This window comes from Lygodium microphyllum, chromosome 8 (genome assembly GCF_053477565.2).
Source record: "Lygodium microphyllum isolate KBCC chromosome 8, Lygodium_microphyllum_v1.1.10, whole genome shotgun sequence".
Taxonomy (NCBI): domain Eukaryota; kingdom Viridiplantae; phylum Streptophyta; class Polypodiopsida; order Schizaeales; family Lygodiaceae; genus Lygodium; species Lygodium microphyllum.
Window position 1 is genome coordinate 90,688,816 of NC_141142.1, and position 11,622 is coordinate 90,700,437.

Below are 11,622 nucleotides of genomic sequence, written 5' to 3' on the forward strand. Positions count from 1 at the left end.
CAGGTGGCAATATATGATATTTCAATAACCTGAAAAAATCATAAAACACCTTAAAAAATCCATCCATATTTACAATAATACTGTTTTTAAAAAAAACAATGAAGTCTGTATACAAGGTACCTGAATAACTCAGTCACACTCGTATCGCTCCAACCGTATTTTGCTTGCACACTTAAGAGTGCAAGCAATGTCTTCAACCGAGATACTCGGCACCCATCATATAATGGTATGGATGCTTCCTCTCTAAGCGGGTCAGATGTCTCAACATCCATGGGAATCAATGCATCGATCATTGCCTCCATCTCAGGCTCCAAGATTGTAGGCAAGTCGGGAAGGTTGTCTGTCTCCTCTGGCATTGACGATATAGATGGGCCTTGCGAGTGGTCTATTGGCTCCTGCCATCCATCCATCGCACGTCCACGAACTCTTCTAATTGGCCGCAAAGGGTGCACTCCCCCTTGGGTCGAGACATCACCCCCCTGGACACAAAATTTGCCAACAAGACCCAATCTTATTGTGTATGGTTTTCAATTAGCTTGAGAGTACAATGCATGAAAAATGCTAACTTGAAAATACCGTTTGCTGAAAATCTGCAATCGCCTGATCAATAATCTCAGGTTGAAACTCGCCAAATCGTCGTACGTGTTCTATAGACAATCGGCGTTTTCGTCTAATTGCCAACTTGCATTGAGAGCAAGGACATGGGACACGCTGATTAAGATACGACTCGCGGTCTTGAACAATAGGACCTTCTTCGTTTGCCATCTTATCTACATTACAGCAAACGAGGCTTAAATGGATAGCTTTTTGGAGATGTACGTCAACTTGCAAGTTGACCATAAACCTTGCATTGTATATAGTAGTCGAGAGATTTTCCGATGTTATATCTCGGCCTTGTATCATGCTCAACGATTTGTTTGTCCCGGTAGATAATTTTTTGTTATATCTCGGCTTTGAGTATAAGTAATCCATTTTAAAATTAATGCGCGCCATCTATGAAATTTTACAACTATAGTAATAAAATTTATTTCAATCAATTCTACTCATAGTCATAAGACCTGAGAGAAATTATCCTATACTCAATTTAAGGGATCTCCACTTCTATAACAATAATTTTGGGTTAATTTTGATGAAGTACGTGGCCGTATGCAATGCATACCATTATCGATACGTATATTATCTTAAATTTCATTCCCTTCCCTCTCCCTCTCCCTCTCTTCCTCTCTTTCTCTCACCCTCTCCCTCACCCTCTCGTTCTCTTTCTCTCCCTCTCTCATTTCCTCCCTCCTCCTCCCTCTCCCTCTCTCATTTCCTCCCTCCTCCTCCCTCTCCCTCTCCCTCCCTCTTTCTCCCTCTTTCTCCCTCTCCCTCTCCCTCGCTCCCTCGCTCCCTCTCCCTCCCCCTCCCTCTTTCTCTCCCTCTCTCATTTCCTTCCCCTCCCCCTCCCTCTCCCTCTCCATCTCCCTCTCTTTCTCTTTTTCTCCCTCTCCCTCTCTATCTCTCTTTCTCTCTCATTTCCTAAACAAGCAAAAAATAAAGTGATTTAAACATCCTCCAAGCAAAAGGGAGAGGGAGAGATACAATGCACTCTCCCTCTCTTTCTCTTTCTATCCCTCTCTCATTTCCTTCCCCTTCCTCTCCCTCTCACTCTCTTTCTCTCTCATTTCCTCTCCTAAACAAGCAAAAAATAAAGTGATTCAAACATTAAACAAGCAAAAGGGAGAGGGAGGGAGAGAGAGAATGCACTCTCCCTCCTTCTCCCTCTCTTTCTCTTTCTCTCCCTCTCCTATTTCCTCCCCCTCCCCCTCCCTCTCCCTCTATTTCTCTTTCTCTTTCTTTCTCTTTCTTTCCCTTTCCCTCTCCCTCTCCCTCTCTTTCTCTCTTACTCTCTCGTTTCCTCTCCTAAACAAGCAAAGAAGAAAGTAATTTAAACATTAAACAAGCAAAAGGGAGAGAGAGAGAGAGAATGCACTCTCACTCTCTTTCTCTCCCTCTCCCTCTCCTTCTCTCCCTCTCTCTCCTTCTCCCTCTCCTTCTCTTTCTTTTCCTCTCCTAAATAAACAAAAGAGAACGATTTAAACCTTCAACAAGTAAAAGAAAGAGAGAGGGAGACTCACCAATGAGATATGGCGAGCGTGGGCGGCTTCTCTTTGCAACGAGGGCTCCTCCTCTCCTTCGCGAACAACGACGGTGGCGGTGGCGGTGGCGGCGGCGGCGGCGGCAGCAAGTCTCTTCCTCCTATTCTCTCACAAAGCCTTGGCTCTCTCCCTCGCTCTCTCCCTCGCTCTCGCTCTCAAAAGGCGAAGAAAACAAAATGAAAACGACGCTCTGGTTTCGGCCGCGCTTTTTTTCCCTGCGGCGACGCAAATAGCGACGCCAATAGCGACGCCAATAGCGACGCCGATAAACGCCGTCGCTAATCGGCGTCGCTATTGCCCCAGTCCCTTGTAGTGAGTTGCAAGTAGTTGTGTTTCAATCTAGCATTCAAATTCTATAAGGCATTTGATCTAAGCTTCTGTAGATTTCCAACACCCTTGAACTGTGATATAAATACTTAGAATAAGGAATTAAATTGGTGTAATCACATAGGTCCCATAAGTATATTGAAAGGTTGTTTCGAATGTGGCTATTTTATAGGCCATTCAATAAGCCAAAGTGTAAACATGAGCTTATTATCCCAATATGATCTAGATCTAAGATAGTTTTTGTTACAACATTAACCAAGATTTGATTTGTTGCTTTTGGTTGGTTGTTTGCTTGTGGATAGTATGGACTAGACTTTTATGCATGACTAATAATGTAAATAAGAAATATTTAGTAACTTTGTTGAGGAAATAAGTTCGACAATCTCAATGGGGCAACCAAAGTGTGAGATGACTCTACCCCCACAAGAACTTAGCTATCATTAGGTGCCATTCTTTTTTGTGACCCTCATAATCATGTCAACTCTAAAAATTTTGAGCTAAGATTCAAGCTTTCTTAAAGCTTACTCTTGATGTAGCCTCATCGAACTCTTGAGAGCAAAGATCAAGCTCTCTTGAAGCTCTCCTCTTTGCCTTCTATAAATGATGTAGATATGAGTGTTTCCATCTTTCACAATGGATCTTGACCACCATAACATAAAAGGAAGTTTCCCTAGCTACCTCATGAAGCACCTAGTCCAGCTACTATAGGCTGCAATGTAGACACCTCAAAAACAAAGTAATTGTTGCTTTTCACCACTACATATGATACTAACAAACTGGCTTCCTCCAACATAAAGGCCACCATTCTAGAGACAATGACTATCACTAAATCTCATTAATTTTATCTAAGAAGATGACTTTCACATTAGGAGTAAATGCTACCTTCATCCCCAATAGAATCACTTAGATGCACTAAGAGGATTGATTGATTAGCATCAACAACAACTAAAACACCAACTGTAACACCAATCTCTATCGTTTTTGGAAGTGCTTTTCAAAATTGACCTAGGATTAAGGACCTGCTAAGTTGGGGACTTTTTGTTTATAAGAAGGGATGCATATCTCATTCTTCTCATTTTCCAATAAGAGATTGATACATTGGAGCAGGTGAGCATTATAGAAGGAGCAAGATGAGCCCACAAAAATCTAACACAATAACCTTGTAATAATGACTTAAAATGCCAATGTAAGTGATTTTTGCTAGTGTTAAAAGATTCCAAAAATATTCCTTTTTACTAAATAGATAAATTATCAAATATTTTGAGGCAAGAAATTGAGTTGTAAGAGCTAGATAGTTGGATTTTATAGGCTTTATATTTAGATAATGACTTCTACGAATTATGATTAATAAAACTAGGTTGAGTTAGTACCTAGAACACCATCCTAAGAATCATATGGTGAATTCCCAAGGTTACCCTACACAATCTTTGCCACATCCCAATATAAAGCATCCTTGTAATCTAGGTCTAGATCTTCTACATAAAACTCTTCTATAAGAGGTCATTTAAAGTTTTCCCAAGTTGTATTGTGTTGGAGTTGTATTCTCAAACTTGCATCTTGATTCTATTCTCCACAATCTGGTCAAAGTACTTCATCATTTGTTTTCCTAGAATACCATAAAGATCTATCTACTTGTAATAGGTTTTGAGAAATTTAGATATGACTTGCCATAAAATTGATCTAGTTCATTGATGATTTCTTGAAGTACCTTTATCACTTGTTGGTTCTCCATAGTTTCTTGAAACATTACCATCGCATCTAAGAAATCCGCATCACATCCCCCCTTCACAGTGCTAAATGCTCCCATTCCAAATCCTTCAATCAAAAAACATAGTTGCCAAATTCTTCCTAAACATTAGATTCTCCAAATTCATCATTGAGAAAGCAGGTGTACTAGGATAGATTACTATTGTCTATGGGCCTAATCACAAGCTATTCTACATTAGCCCTCCTTTCCCATCCCAAACTCATGACATCTTTATCCAATGAGTATCACATAGGAAAAGTAGCCCATCCAATGAAGGAATCTCCCAATCACATGTCCTCACTATAGCCCTCCTAAGATTACTTGACTATTCCTTAGTTAGCTCTTTTTGATTCTCAAAGAATGTCATCCCTCAAAAGCAAACCATAGTCTTTTCATTAATCCTTTGCTCGCCTTTCCTAGTTTTTGTTTCTTGCTTTTTTAATATCATGATCATTGGTTTTTATTTTTTTCTATACACGATAAGTGTTGAAATGTAGAGAGAGAAGATATGTAGAGATGCGATAGAGAGAGAATAGACACACCATATACACTCCTAAAGACTATATCATATTGATCACAATCTACATATATATAAGTGAGAACTGGTCTAGATAGGGTGACCTATATATAGTTCCAACACCCCCACTCAAACAAAGGTCTCTAGGTACGAATGAAAAAACCCTTCGGGAGCACAAGGAAAAAACTCGAGCTCCTATATACAATTGTACAAACATGATCAAGAAGGATTATTGTGTGCATGTAAAGTGAATCCATGCATGTGAAGTGAAACTAAATATGTATGTACAAAGATGACCAAGAGGTCTGAGGTGTTTGTGCATATGTGAAGTGTATGGTGTCTACAAGGAGCATGTACAATGGCACTACAATGTCATAGTAGATTAATTCCCAAAGATTGAAGTTGAGACAACTCCAAGTTCTGAGCACAGCAGAGTGAAGCGTGCTTCATTGAGTCCTTTGTTGAATATATCTACAGTCATCTAACGACTTGGACAATGTTCAATCATGATTATGCCTTTCTTTACTTCAGATTGAACATAATGATAATGCACTGCAATATGTTTAGACTTGTTATGTTGAACATAGTCTTTAGCAAGACTAATAGCACTTTGGTTATTACATTGAAGTGGTGTGTTGGAGAGAGGAGGATGGACAATATCTAGTAGAACTTGTCGAAGCCATACTAACTCTTGAGCCACTAAAGATGCAGCTACATACTTAGGCTCTGTAGTAGTGGAAACAACAACACAACGTTGTTTCTTGCTAGTCGAAGAAACAAGACAACCATTGATAAAGAAATAATTCCCACTTGTAGAATGCTTATATAAGTGAGAGCCTACTCAATCTACATCTATATAACCCAAAAGTTGAAGTGAATGTAGAGAATCAGAGTTTTGTTGGCATTGATAAACCAACCCAATATCTTTAGTGCCTTCCAAATGCTTAAAAACTCGTTTAGCTACAGTTTAATGTTTAAGGCATGGAGAACTAAGATGTTGTCCAAGAAAATTTGCAGCAAAAATAATGTCAGGGCAAGAATTCAAGCCAAAAATTTGAAGACATCCAATAAGATTAGCATAAGGTTGATGTAATGCTAATTGTCCATCATTCTGCATAAAGTGAGAGTTTTTGGTAGAGCTCACAAGACAAGAAGTACTAGCAGGATGTGCAAATCCCAAACCAAACTTGTGAATAATATCTTCAATGAACTTTGTTTGACACAGTAATAAAACACCCTTTTCTCTCGATAGCATGTTGAATTTGAATACCAAGACATGAGTGTATATGGACCATATCAAACGTAGAAGATAAAAGCTTCTTTAATTGTTGAAGGAAGTTGAGATTGTTAGAAACAAGTATGGTATCATCTGCATATAGAGCAAGAATAACAAAAATGTCATTGGAGCGATTGACATATAAGTTAGGATCTGAAGAACAAGAGATAAAGCCTTGTTTTGTAAGGAAGAGATCAATCTTTTGATATCAAGCTCGTGGAGATTGTTTGAGACCATAGAGTGCCTGATGAAGTTAGCAAAATCAAGATTTTCCTTACGTTTGACTGCAAATACCTCTGGTTGCTCCATGTATATCTCTTCCTTTAAATTACTATTAGGAAAAATAGTTCTCACGTCCATTTAGTGAACCTCCAAATCAAACTCAAAAACAAAAACTAAGAAGACTCAAATACTTGTAATACAAACAATAGGTGAGAAAGTTTCTTGACAATCAACTCTTGCAATTTGTGAGAAACCTTTGGCAACTAGCCTTGCTTTGAATTTGTTAAATGTTCCATCTACTTTTGTTTTAGTCTTATAAACCCACTTGCATTTAATAGTAGTGCATCCAGGTGGTAACTCAGTTAGAACCCATGTACCTTTAGAGAGAAGAGATTCATACTCGGCTTCCATGGTCTCCTACCATTGTTACTTTTGTGGGGATGACATGTTATCACTATTAGAGACATGACCTTCACAAATATTGAGAGCGTTCTCAAGAATATCAGCATCATAAACATGACAAGTACCATACTCATTATCAATTGGAAGATCAACACCAAAGTCATCATCAGTAATAATAGGTGCACGTCGTGAATCCAGATTTGAAGAATCGATATTATCCCACGATGAAGGAGGTACATCATCATATAGAAAAGGAAAAGAAGTGAATAATGACTTTGTATCATCAACATCCTGACCACATCCACCCAACATCCTCCTGAGACCATGTGCTGCCCATAAGTTGCTCATTGAAAATAGCATCACAACTTATGATGACCTTCTTAGAAGATGGATCATAAAACTTGTATCCCTTAGAAAATTTTGAATCTCCAATGAAAATAACTTTCAAATCGGGAGGATGAAGTTTTCTATCAGTCTCTTTGGGTACATGAATATAAGCAATACATCCAAAAGTTCAAAAATATGAAACAAAAGGAGTTTCACCTGTCCAAGTAGTAATCGGTATTTTACAAGGAGTAGTTGTAGGAAGATGACTTTGCATAAATATTGATGTTAAGATTGCTTCAGTCCAAAAACATTGAGATAAGCTAGAATGAATGAGCATACATAGCATGGCATTGAGAATAGTCGTGTTTTTACGTTCACCAATACCATTCTATTGAGGAGAGTACCCGAGGAATTCACTATATGTATACCCTCTATATCACGTGTGTTCAAGGCCCATTTGTTGATATCCTTATATGTGAATCTTTGCTCAATAAAACATAACCCTTTCCTATTCAATCTGTAATAATTAACCCCTTTATATGGTATCCTTTTGTATGTAAAAAATGTGTAAAGATGGTATTTTAAAAATCCTGTATGTTGAACTCACATGATATATTCATATATCTATGATTGAACTCCTCAGGGGAGAGTAGAGAACCATATATTCATAATGAATACCCTGATTATTACAATAATCATAAGAAATCATTTGAAATGTATTCTCCACCATTCTCACTATGAAGTTTCTTGATGCAATGACCATTATGAAGTTCTGTAGCTTTTTTATTAGAGCTTTTGATTTGTGTCGCAAGAGAAAAAGAGTGGTGTATCTTGAGAAGCCATCAATAAAATTCAAGAAATACCAATATTGAGATTTTAATGGAGGAAAAGCTCCACAAATATCAGTGTGAATAAGTTCTAGCAAATCTCTAAAATGAGTTGTGGTGGAAATGGAAAAGGGTTTGCAAAAATACTTTCCAAGTGAACAATATTCACAAATACCCATATGAGGACGATTTTTGAATTCCATACCTTGAATAAGGTCATGCCAATAAAGACTAACAAGCTTAGAAAAATTTCCACATATATATAGGTGAGGCGTAGTCTAGATAGGATGAGCTATATAGAGCTTCCACATTAAGTTCCTTAGGCTATTTAAACTTCATGTTAATATACATTCCAACATGGATTTTCTTATGTAATAATTGACTTAATGTTTGCATTGATCCACAATAAGCTTTGCTTTTCTTTTCGCTATCTTGTCTACCACAAAGAGGATATTTTGAGTGCAACTTCTATTAGTCTCAAGGATTATAGCTTTTGTCAAACAACATCTTCTAAGAAATACTCAATAGCATATGGTCCCTTTGGGTGTGAACATCTCAAACATCCATAAGAAATATACAAAGAATCTATCAAATCAATTAGTAGCATGAATTTTTCACATCATACCCACATAGCAAAATGAAAATGCTATTGTTCTTTGTTTTTAAGTATCTCTATGTGAAGAATAAAACTAGGTTCATCAAAAGATTATTAGATCCATAGACTAAATGCATAGGATAATCTCAAGATTTTTTCTTGTAAGAGATTTCTTCAGTAAACAATGCAATCCCCAAGAGACTCACTCGAGAGTTAAAATTTTGACAAATGCATAGGATAATCTCAAGATTTTTTCTTGTAAGAGATTTCTTCACTAGACAATGCAATCCCCAAGAGACTCACTCGAGAGTTAAAATTTTGAAAAATGCGATCAAGATCTTGAACTTATAGATGTTTTTTTGGTCTAGATAGCCCAATGGGAAATGTATCTAGCATGATGGTCCTATCAACAAAATAAAGGAATTTGTTAGGCCTACTGCGAAAATAAAGGATCTTGTTGGGCCTATCAATATATTGCATTTTCCCAATAGGTTAAGCAACATAGCTAGTTTCACCCAGTTAATGCTAATTATAATGTTAATAACACTAGGTTTGTAACAAAAAAACCAATTTTTTTTGTAATTTGGAATGCTATAGAAAATTTCATTTCTCATCCATAAGAAATATTAAGAAGAAATGGTGTTAGGGAAATGTGATAACACAAGATAGTAGTTGAAAAAGAATATAAAGGGTCAAAATGAAGCTAGAAAGTGTATATTTATATGTCCACATTTGACAGTACTTTCATATAAAATAAAAAAAAATTAGTGCTTCAAATCAAAGCCATCTCACAAAAAAATCCATCAGGCTAAAACTTTCATGGAAAACTTGTCTAAGCATGTACTTATTAGTCCCTCAATGATGCTAATCCCACCTTTCATACTTTGTGCTCAAGTGATGGCATTGATTGGAATTAGTATGACATCATTATCTTTAATCATCTCTACAACAACAATGCTTAAGTGTAGTAAGGACACACTTGCCTTCCTATTGTTAACTTTTCGTATAAGGAAATTGTGATACATGTAAGTGATTTTTAATCAAGGAACCCTCAGTCAAGTTTGTTTTCTTATTAAAGAGATGAAGAATGTAGTTTACTATTGTAGTGCCCTATTCTCAACAAAAAAAAACTTTAGAGACCAATCCTAAAACCATATTTCAAGTCATTTTGTCATAAGCTTTGATTGGCTGCTCTTTGTGCTCTAGCTTGGGAGCCTTCTTTGGAGTGTAATAAGCATGCAGCTCTCCTTCCCAATGTTACCCTCCAAGATGTGCTATAATTGGTATAATTGTTTGAGATTTAATGTAATAATTATTCCTATATACCCAGTTTATCCTTCAAGCTAATCCCAAAACAAAGAACTGTTGCATGGTTATTGGCCAATTGGAACTTGTAAAACCATGGCCTAAAGGCTTCCATAGGAGAAGGGCGTGTTGGTTCTACTTCTTTTCATTTTAATTAAAAGACCTAGTTCAAAGGTCTAGAGGATCACGTAAAGAATTTTTAAGAATAATAAAAGAAAAGAGAAGTTGGAGGGGTCGTGTGAAGGAAGGTGGATGGGGGTGATGTAATCACCTCTCTCACCCTTATCTTTGCACACATTTCTATCTTTCTTTCTCTCTTCCTTGATCAACATGACCTCTCATCTCCTCTTGTGCTTGAATTTTGCATGCATTGGGGTGAGGATGTGAGTGAATATGCATATCATTGAAAGATTTCTTGTGAGCCTTTGCTCTTGTGTGATGGTTGAGAGCACTCTCTTTGGCAAAGCTTGATGGACTTGGCATTGTAGATGCCGCTTTGAGGCCAGGTTTTCTGGTAGTTTTTGTTGTTTCCTTGGGATTCTCCATTTTTTGGCAATCTTGCTAGGTGCATGATCAAAGTGGTTCTAGAGATTTGAAAAGAATCACTCTAATTGAGGCTTGCAAGTCTCTGCTATGCTTTAGATATATATAAATGGTTTAACAAAAAGGGAAGTTGTAACAAGTATAGAGAAGAAAGGAATGAGGATAAAAATATGATTAACTTATTCTTCTCTATGGGCATCAGTGAGTTCTTCGTCTTGATTGGTCATTTCTTTTGAAATTCGGTTCCAATTCAAAACTTACAATAGTTTTTAAATTACCTACAACACATTTATTGAAACATATACAACCAGCTTCCTTAATTAGTCTGTTATTTCATGGGCACGCATACAATTCAAACAACCATTGAAGAAAAAACAAATTCCTTTATTATATTGGAAGTTTATTATAATTTCTATCTTTCCAACTGAGGGTATTTTGTCCACCAAGATTCCTACTTTGTAACCAGTATTAGGGTCCCAGGATCCCATCTTGGGTCGTGAAGAGGCTTTTCAGATTCTAGGAGTAATGCGGAATTTACGGCCAGAGCCCCCCTTGGCATCCACATTTCCTAGTACTTGAGACTATTCCTATAGATGGACCTTTCCACTATGGAGCTAGTCTAAGCCTCTTGAAGCGATAATCATGACCCCCTTGGAGTAGGGTCTCGTAGCTAGCTTGGGGGTAGCCTAGCACGCTCTTTACTTTTATCTTGTTTGTCAATGTTTTTAATCAAAGATCTAGATTCTAGCAAACACAAACAATCCTTTCAAACAATGACAATCACACCATCGTGCAGTTCACAACTTCACATAGCCAAGGTCCATCCTTAACCCAAGGTAACCTTACATTCTAATGAGTATTCTTCTTCCCATAAAGAAGTATTGAGTACAAATATTTCAATGTTGTTAAGCAAGACATGAATTTCCCGTTTAGGGCTAACTTGCCTAACATAAGCAAATTTCCTTTAGTTGGTACTTAGAAAAATATTGCGATAATAATTTAACGAGATGATTTACAAGATTCTTTAAATAGAATTTCATCATTATTCTATGAATTATAATCTTGATTATTCTATCTACAAATCATAAGTAAAAGTTAACCATTTGTGTGTGTATATATACGCTTTCTAGATGAAACTGACATCTCATGTAAGTGTAAATGCAAAAGCTAATATTTTATGTACTTAATTTTAGAAAAAAACTTATTATTTTATGTGGTGATGTGAAAATAATAGCTTATTCACTACTACAATGACCCCCTACAGTGAGGCCAAAAAGTGAGGAATTATCATCGCATAGGTGATACACGAGCATGCCACAAATGGCCTCATAGGTGTACGTCGTTTATGCGATGATAAATTCAAGGCTATAAACAATGGATGTGCATCGCATAAGCA